This window comes from Vombatus ursinus, unplaced genomic scaffold, assembly GCF_900497805.2.
Source record: "Vombatus ursinus unplaced genomic scaffold, bare-nosed wombat genome assembly UNPS02010548.1, whole genome shotgun sequence".
Lineage (NCBI taxonomy): Eukaryota > Metazoa > Chordata > Mammalia > Diprotodontia > Vombatidae > Vombatus > Vombatus ursinus.
Genome location: NW_020950326.1, coordinates 19625912 through 19635196, shown reverse-complemented (window position 1 = coordinate 19635196; position 9285 = coordinate 19625912).

Here is a 9285-nt window from a genome sequence, read left to right as displayed (position 1 = left end):
TGACTGTAAGTATTTCATTAGTTTCTCTGAGCTTCAGTTTTCTTACCTGTAAAATGGGGATAACAATAATAGAGTTATCATCATAGGGTTGTTTGGTTCCAATGGGATAATATACATAAAGTAGTTTGCATATTTTAAAAAGTCCTAGTCAAGTATCAATTATTTTTACTGACCTCTAAATTGCTCTCACTCCTTTCTCAAGGATCTTAGCAGCCGACTCATGGTCTTCCTCAGCACCCCAATTCCTTCCTTCATCTTTTATGATCTTAATATCCACATTGTGTCCCTTACAACAATGGTGTCAAACTCAAATAAAAACGGGAGCCATTGAATTGTACATAAGAATCTTGGGTCACATATTCACACAGAAAAGTACACATTTATATATTTCTTTCTTTAGGAATATACAACACATTAGAATCAGATAGTAATTACATTTTCATCTGGTTTGGGACTCACTCAGGAGTGTTAGGGACCACATGCAGCCTGTGTTTGACATAACTGCCTTAGAATACTTAACTTAGCTTCCCAGTTCATCGTTGTCTTCAACCCCCATAATCTCCACATCCACTCTGTCTCAGCCACTCATAGGAGTAATCACACCGTAGCCCTCACCATCATCCAAAACATCACTTCCAAAATCTTCAACTCTAAAATTGTCCTCTCTCATCACAATCTCATATCCTTCCACCTCTTCCTCTGCCTCATTCCTCCTAAGTCTATTCTTTGTCATCATCATGACCTTCTAACCCCACATCCCTCCTTGTTCTTCAAGTCCAATACTTCTATTATGGCTTACTTTTCTTCCTTCAGTTTTGACCCTATGGCTAATTAGTTCAAGATGGTACTATTCTCCATTCTTGAATCCCTTGCTTTTATCTGTCTTTATTCCTAAGATTCCTGAATGCTTCTAAAGGAAAGTATGTAACTGTGATGACTCAATTGACCCCAAATTCTTTTTTTTAAATCTAATTTCAATTAGGCCCTCACTGCTGCACAGAAATCCTCATTTGCTCCCTCACACTTCCTACAGGAGGTTTGTCACATCTTACTCCTCGAGCTTCAATTATCACCTCTAATCTAATTCTCAGCAGATGATATTGCCTTAGCTTCCTTACATTACCTGTTCCGTATCTTAAAACATATCTATGTTGAAATCTAAACAATTTTAAAATAATATAAAAAAGATACTGGAATGTTTCATCTATCACAATTGTACAGAGGTAAAAATGCTTAGACGTTGAAAAAACAAAAGAAATACCAGAAGAAAACATTTTATTATATAAAAAATTGCTTTGCCTCCCCCCCTAAAATTGCATTCAGAATAAAAAGAAAACCAAATAAGAAAAAAATTTGCCACATTTTTTTTTAAAAGCCTAACTTTGGGGTAGCTAGGTGGCCCAGTGGATAGAGCACTGGCTCTGGAGTCAGGAGGACCTGAGTTCAAATCCAACCTCAGATTAGACACTTGACACTTACTAGCTGTGTGACCCTGGGTAAGTCACTTAACCCCAATTGCCTAAAAAAAAAATCTAAAATAATCAATGAAATGCAAATTAAAACAACTCATATTTCAATCTTTCATCCATTAAGTTCCCCAGAGTACTTAAAAACATTAAAATCAAACCTGGCAAGTGTATGAGGGAAAAGGGAGCTACAGGAATATTTGAGGAGGGAAAGGATAGTAACATCTGGAGAAATCAGGAAAGACTAGACAGACAAAATACCACCTAACTTAAGCCTTGATGGAAGACACAGAATTTGAGAGGCAAAGATCAGAAAGGGGTGTGTTTCAGGCAAGGCAGATAGATTGTACAAATACATGGAGGTGGGAGATGGTATAAGGATACTTAGCATTTATATAGCTCTTTAAGGCCTGAGAAGTGCTTTAAATATGTAAATTCATTTTAGGAAATGGCTGCTATTTCATTTTGGTTGGAACTTAGAGCACAGACATGTAGAGGAGTGATATGAAATAAACTGGGAAAAAATTAGGCTGTAGCCAGGTTGTGAAGGTTTAAATCCAAGGCTAAGGAGTTTGCATTTAATCCTAACAGTGACAGGAGCAGGAGAGTAACATTCTTAAGATACTGTGTTTTAGGAAGATGATTTTGGCAACAAATGAAGGATGGATTAGAGAGGAGAAAAGTTGGAAGCAGGAAGATCAATTAGAAGGCTATTATAATAGTATAGGCAAAAGGTGATGGGAACCTGAACTTTCTCCTGAGTTCCGATTATTAGTCTCCAAATGCCTATTGGACATGTTACCTGGATATCCTACTGGTATCTCCAACTCAATTTGTCCGAAACAGAACTTATCCTTCTCCCAGCTAATTTGATCCTCTGCTATAAACTTCATGATTTCTGTTGCTGGCACTGCCAGATTTGAAACTCCAGAGTCATGTTTGAATCTTCTTTCTCCCTTAGTCCCTATATTCAATCTGTTGCTAAGTCTGACACTACTCACCTCCAGAACATATCTTATTTTTGTCCTTTTTTCCCCATTCACTCAACTACCATCCTACTATTCTATTAAAACCAATCTCTTTCAAAGATCATCTCTTAATCACCAAATACAATGGTGCTTTTTCAGTCCTTACCCTCCTTGACCTTTCTGCATCATTTGACACTGTTGAATAGTCCTTCCTACTGAAATTTCTCATTTCTTGGCTTTAGGAAACAAATTCTCCTGGTTCCCTGTTTCATTCTCTAATGGTTTCTTCTCTGTCTTATTACTAGCTCCTCATCATGCTTCACGCCTGGTAAGAAGGGTGTTCCTCAAAGCAAGGTTCTGATCTTGGCCCTAGTCTATCATCCCACTTCATGCTTTCCCTTGTCAATTTCATTCACAACCATTTTTTTCAACTACCACATATATACAGATCATTCGCAACACTCCATCTCCAGGTCTTATCTTTCTTCTCCATTCCAGAGAGTCATTTTCAATTGTGTAACGTACATTGCCAACTAGAAGTCCTATGTACTCCTCAAACTCAACACATCTAAAACCAATCTCGTTATCTTTTCCCCTAAACCTATTCTTCCTCCTGACTTTACTATTTCCATCAATGGTACCATCTTGAGGTTATCTTTAATTCTCTCCTCACCTCTCATACCTCTTCAAAATCTCTCATCTCTTACCTTTCCTCACTGTTCTTACTGACACTAACCTAGTGCCCATCCTCATTACCCCAAGTCTGAATTCATACATCTATAATGCAAAGGTGGGGGGCAGTTAGGTGGCGCAGTGGATAGAGCACTGGCCCTGAAGTCAGGAGTACCTGAGTTCAAATCCAGTCTCAGCCCAGGCACTTGCCACTTACTAGCTGTGTGACCCTGGGTAAGTCACTTAACCCCAATTCCCTATGTCATGAATGAATGAGAATGAACAAGGGAATGAATGATATCTATAGATGTATGGCAGACATTATGTTGAAGGAAAGTCTTTGCTGATAGTTTTGCTCTATTTTTTTTTGAATCAACAAACAATGAATCAAATTTTTTTTTGATTTTAATTTTTTTCTTTTTAGGCAGGGTCACACAGCAAGTTAGTGTCAAGTGTTTGGTCTGAGTCTGAGACTGGATTTGAACTCAGGTCCTCCTGACTTCAGGGCTGGCACTCTATTCACTGTGCCACCTAGCTGCCCCAAATGTTTTTTTTTTTTTGGTAATCAATAAATAAACACAATGGGTATTATAGTCTCTCAATTATAGTCTATTGTAATCTCTCAATCAGAAAAAGTATACCTATTCTCTTCTTCTTCTTTTTTTTTTGACTAGGTAATGGGGTTAAGTGACTTGCCCAGGGTCACACAGCTAGTAAGTGTCAAGTTTCTGAAGCTGGATTTGAATTCAGGTCCTCTTGACTCTAGGGCTGGTGGTCTATCCATTGTACCACCTAGCTGCCCCTCTTCTCATTTTTTGAACAAGGATAACCTTTATTTGTCCATGTGCTAGGTCCTTAAAATTTTCTGAAGAATAATACCTGTTTTAAACATGTAAATGCTGATTTTTAATACATGGAGAAAGTCTTTTCTTGTTTCATGAAATTCAACATTTATCTTAAACACTCAATATAGAGTGACAATTTTCTCATATCCCTTCCATGATTTCTAGAAGAGAATAGAATGTAGCAGCCATTTCTAAATAGCTATTCTTATTGGCCAGTCAGGCTGCTGGCTTCTTATTGCAAGGCTGTTAGACAACTGAAAAGCCCTTCTGTCTAGAGGCATTTCAAGTGGATTCAAAGGGTTCTTCAAAGGACTCCAATTAGCAGTTCTGGGTTATCATCAGATGGTAACACATTTCACTAGTGGGCTCTCAGCCATATCTGTCACTGGCAGAGACACTTGAAAGTCTTCGGTGAGCAAGCAGCTATTCTGGTTATTGTAATGAATAAGAGCCACTTTTTCTGGTTGACAAAAGAATCTGCTGCTCTAGACTTCCTGTCCATCAAGAGGTGGGTGTGGGAGGGGAGGAGGGAGCATACAGCAAGATTTTCAATGACATCTTTTAAAAACAGACATACATAACACCTGTTAAAGTATGTCAACAAGCAGCATATTAAAAGGATCAAATTCTTTCCCAGTTGTACTACCAGGTTTGCTTTCTCTAACTTTTCCACAAATAGAAACTACTTTGAGGTTGTCATAACTAATGAGCACAAATTGATCTGCTAATATACAGACAGACAGATAGATATAGATATAGATATAGATATAGATAAAGATATAGATAAAGATATAGATAACTAAGGCCATCGGCAGACAATCCTACTAACCTATAATTGGTGGAAATGTAAATTGGTCCAACCATTCTGGAAAGCAATTAAAAATTATTATATGAAGGTAACTAAAATATCCATATCCTTTCATCCAGAGATCCCACAACTAAGCATTTACCCCAAGGAGTTCAAAGATAAAAGGCTCCAAATACACCAAAATATTCATAGCAGAACATTTTGTAGTATCAAGGCATTGGAAACAAAGTAGATGTCTATTAATTAGAGATAACTAAACAAATTATGGTAATGAATGTAATGGACTATTATTCATCTCAGAAAAAGACAAATAAGAAGAATTCAAAGAAGTAAAGATTTATACCAACTGATTCAGAGTAAAGTAAGAAGTACCAGGAAAACAATTCCACAAAGTTTCGTAATGTAAATGGAATGAGCAAAAAAAACCTTAAAGTGAATATCATATAGTTACGATGAACAAGCTTGGCTCCAAAGAATAGATGAGAAAATGCTCCTCCTTCCTTCCTTTCCAGAGATTACACGTGAGGGACATTGAATATATTGACAGACTTGGCTAGTTTTGCTTTACTGTTTTTCTGTCTTTTTTTACTCTTTGTTACAAGGGATGGCTCAATGGATAGGGGAGAGTAGAGAGATATGTTGGAAAATAAAAGTGGTCTTTTAAAAGAAAAGCTATTAATAAAAATTAAAACAGTAAAAAACAAAACCAAACCAGAAACTTCCCTCCTACCACTTTTTTATAAGCATGACCCAATAGTCTGTCAGAGCTGGAACCTAGTCTAATATATTCTTTAAAGGTAGGGAAAATGAGACCCAGAGACAGTACTTGATAAGTCCAAGGTTAGACAGGTTTTTATTTGTTAAGTTGAATCTATAATCTGATTTTCCTAATTCTCAGGCTAGGGTACTTTTTACTACCTCCAAGTTGCCTTTCTTTCAGTAATGAGTAGTAGAGTATACAAAGGTCGAAATATAAACTAGACAGACAATAAATGATATGTTTAACTTCTAAAGCATTGCTTTTAAATAAATTCTATAACAGAAAAAATGTTTTATCTTCATATAATGGGATCAATATAGGAAATGAAAAGTCTATTCACAAAAGTTAGTCCAGAGTCCTGTAGCCAACACAGATGATCTCTAAGGGCTCTTTCAGCTCTAGAATTCTATGAATATATAGCTAAAGGTGTCTTTTGTTTACCACTTCTATAATTATATGATTCAACATTCAATTTAAATTAGGAAAAAGCTACTACGTTCTCCTACTTCATCCTAAGAAATCCATGAAGATATTTTCATGACAAGTTGAAGCATTGGCCTGGTTCTTCTTGGGGTAACTTTTAACTTCCCATTTATGATTGGGCTACAACCAGTGGTCTGATGGTGTTTAACAACCAGCTCTCCAAAAATGCATGATATGCTTTAAAATTTAATTTACTATATTAACATTTTCCCCCAACACTTTCTTAAATCTAGTCAATTGAGAAGAAAAAATAAATCAAGCCCTTTTATGTAGTATTTATGTAGTATTATGTAGAATTTGCCAAATTCTGAAAATTTAATAATCAGCTCTCTCAGTACCCTATAGGAACTACCTCCAGCACACACCTGGACCACCCAACCTTCCTAATCTTTCTCATCCTCTGTAAAAGTGAAGTAATTAGATTAGAGAGGTAATGTAGTGGCACAGTAGAAGAGTAGCTTCAGAATTGGTAAGAGGTTTCAATCTTGCCTCCAGCACTTACTAGTTGTGTGAATGTTGGCAGGTCACAACTTCTGTGATCTTCTGCTTCCTTATCTATAAAATGGGGTTAACAATGCTTCTGGTGCTTACCTCAAATGAAATTATGTATTTAAAAATGCATTGCAAATATATTTATTTAAAATGTTATCTATTGTTATTAGATAATCTATTAGGTCTCTCTCAGTTTATTGCAGTATAATTTTTTTCTTTTTTCTTCCCTAACCTCAAATCGATCAGAGTTAAATTGCTAAGACTATTTGAACTACTCTGTATCATCGGTTATCTCTATATTTGATTTAACCCAGAGCACACTTCTCAGAGGTGTCTGTAGCAGAAATTGATATTTTACCAAAGGGTCCCTCTAGGGACCAGGAAGAGTTAGTGCGGCATTCATCTGTGCACAATTTCTAAATTTAGACGCTGAAATAATGTGACTCAGCATATACCACTATAAGCATGTTAATTGAGATTGTAATTACAGAAAAAAAGTTGAAAAACCTTGTGAAATTACTTCACAGACATTTCTCTGAAATGTTTTAGTACACCTACAAACTATGAAAGGGAACTTGTTGACATTAGCATGGGGCTGCAGCAGAAACCCTGGACTTGGAATCAGGAAACCTGGATTTGATACCCAGTTCAATCACAAATGAGCTGTGTGACCTGAACCATTCACTTCATCTATCTAGGCCTTGGCTTTTAGCTCCAGTAAAATAATAAGGCTGAACTAGATCATGCCTATGATCCTGTCCCACTCTAACATTTCAAGAAGCTTTCCATAGTTTGTGGAAAGCATCAAAAGTTATGTCATACAATTTTGTTACTACGAGAGTGTTACAAATAATTTAGGGATCAGAGATGACAAAAATGTCATTTCATATAATTTCACAGATAAAGAGACCTCAGAAGCCATTAAGTTTAACTTGTGTCTGAACAAGAAAAGAAATAATACCATAGCACCTCCAACATCCAACTACTGCTTGAAGGAAAAACTCCAGTGAAGGAGACACTCATGTCAGGACAGCCCATTCCAAAGTTGGACAGCTTTAATGCTAGGAAGGTTTTCCTTACATCTTACATCGAGCCAGATTTTCCTTTGTTTTATTTTCAGCATTTCTTTTGTTGTTGTTGTTGTTGTTCTATTTTAAAAGGGAGGGGGGATTCCCATTCATTTAATCAGCCAATGATGCTCAAGATGAAGCTTAGATATTTATCTCTGTACCAAAGGCATAATGGGGGTGTAGAGTCTTAGAAGTGGAAGAGTCTCAGATCATCTAGTCCCACCCTTATCTAAATTGAGAATCCTTTCTTTATGATACCCTCAACAAGTTGTTATCTGAAATTTTATAGATTTCCAGAGATGGGAAATGCAGTAGTTCCTGCTCTATCTTGCTATAAGCAAACAGTGTTTAATTGAGAAATCAGCTTAACAAATTTTGAGTACTTCATAGTACTTACCTCAATACTTCAGAGATTTATGATTTATCCATGTGGGTACTTCTTCCAGTGGCATAGCTTATGGCCTTTTTGTACCTTAGTAGGACTCATTGATTCTCTAAGGCAATCAGCGCCAATAGTCTCAATACTGGTAAATAACTCATCTATTTCATCTACATAATGCTTTTCAAAAATGCTTTCACAAATACCACACAATATTTCATGGAATCACAGAATTAGAGTGGGAAGGAATGACCTTGGGCATCTAGCTCAAACCATATACAAAGGAAATTCACACTATAGCATATCCAACAAGGGGTAATTAGGTTTGAGGGGGAACAGCTCAAATTGTTAGGTAGCTTTTTTCTGACACAACCATGAATTTACCTTTTGTCAATTTCTCCCCATTGCTCCAGGGTCTGCCCTCTGAGCTGTTTGACATACATTATCTCATTTGATCCTCAAAATAATACTGTGAGGTATGGAGGGCAGGTCTTATCTCTATTTATCCAGAGGAAGAAACTGAGGTTCAGAGAGATAAATGACCTGTAGAAAATAACAACTCATTCTTGGCAGAACCCAGACTAAAATTAACATCTTCTGATACCTAGTTCAGTGCTCTGTCCAAGATCAATAGCGAATAGCACAGAATAGATGGGAGAAGGCATACACTTGTATGAGATTTGTGCTCCATCTTTATTCTAAGCCTAGGACATAGAAAGTTGGGGAGACTGCCTTAAACCTGTTTTTTGTGGGGGCTACATTCTAGTCAGATGGAAGAAGCGATTGTGTGGGAGGTCACATTTAAGTGAGTAGGAAGAAAAGAAGGTTGTACCTGTTACTGCTTAAAAAAAAAAAGCTTTAAGCAGTCATATCCATAGAATTAACACAATCAAGTGAAACTCTAATAAAACCTACCACCTAGAAAGCTGAATATTGCTCTTTTATACTATTTCCTTTCCTTTTCCTTTTCATATTAGCTTCTGTTATTCATTTTCACAGGACTCAGGATCTTTAGGCATTAATAAGCATTGATTAAGCACCTGTGTTTAAGCACTTCTACGCAAAAGTTTATGGGAGGTTAGGATAATTTTCTCTTTGGCAAAGCCTTAGAGATGCACCAGTATGTCTTATAGAAGTGCATATCGTTTAGATTTATAGGATTTTTGAGTCTTAAGGGTTGGAAGGAACTTCAAGGGATATCTATTCTACCTCCTGTCTGCTCTATAACATTCCCAACCAGTAGCCATCTGACCTCTGCTTAAATAATAGTAACAAGCCTTATCACTCAACTTCTTTTGTGTGTGTGTGTGTGTGTGTGTGTGTGTGTGTGTGTGTGTGTGTG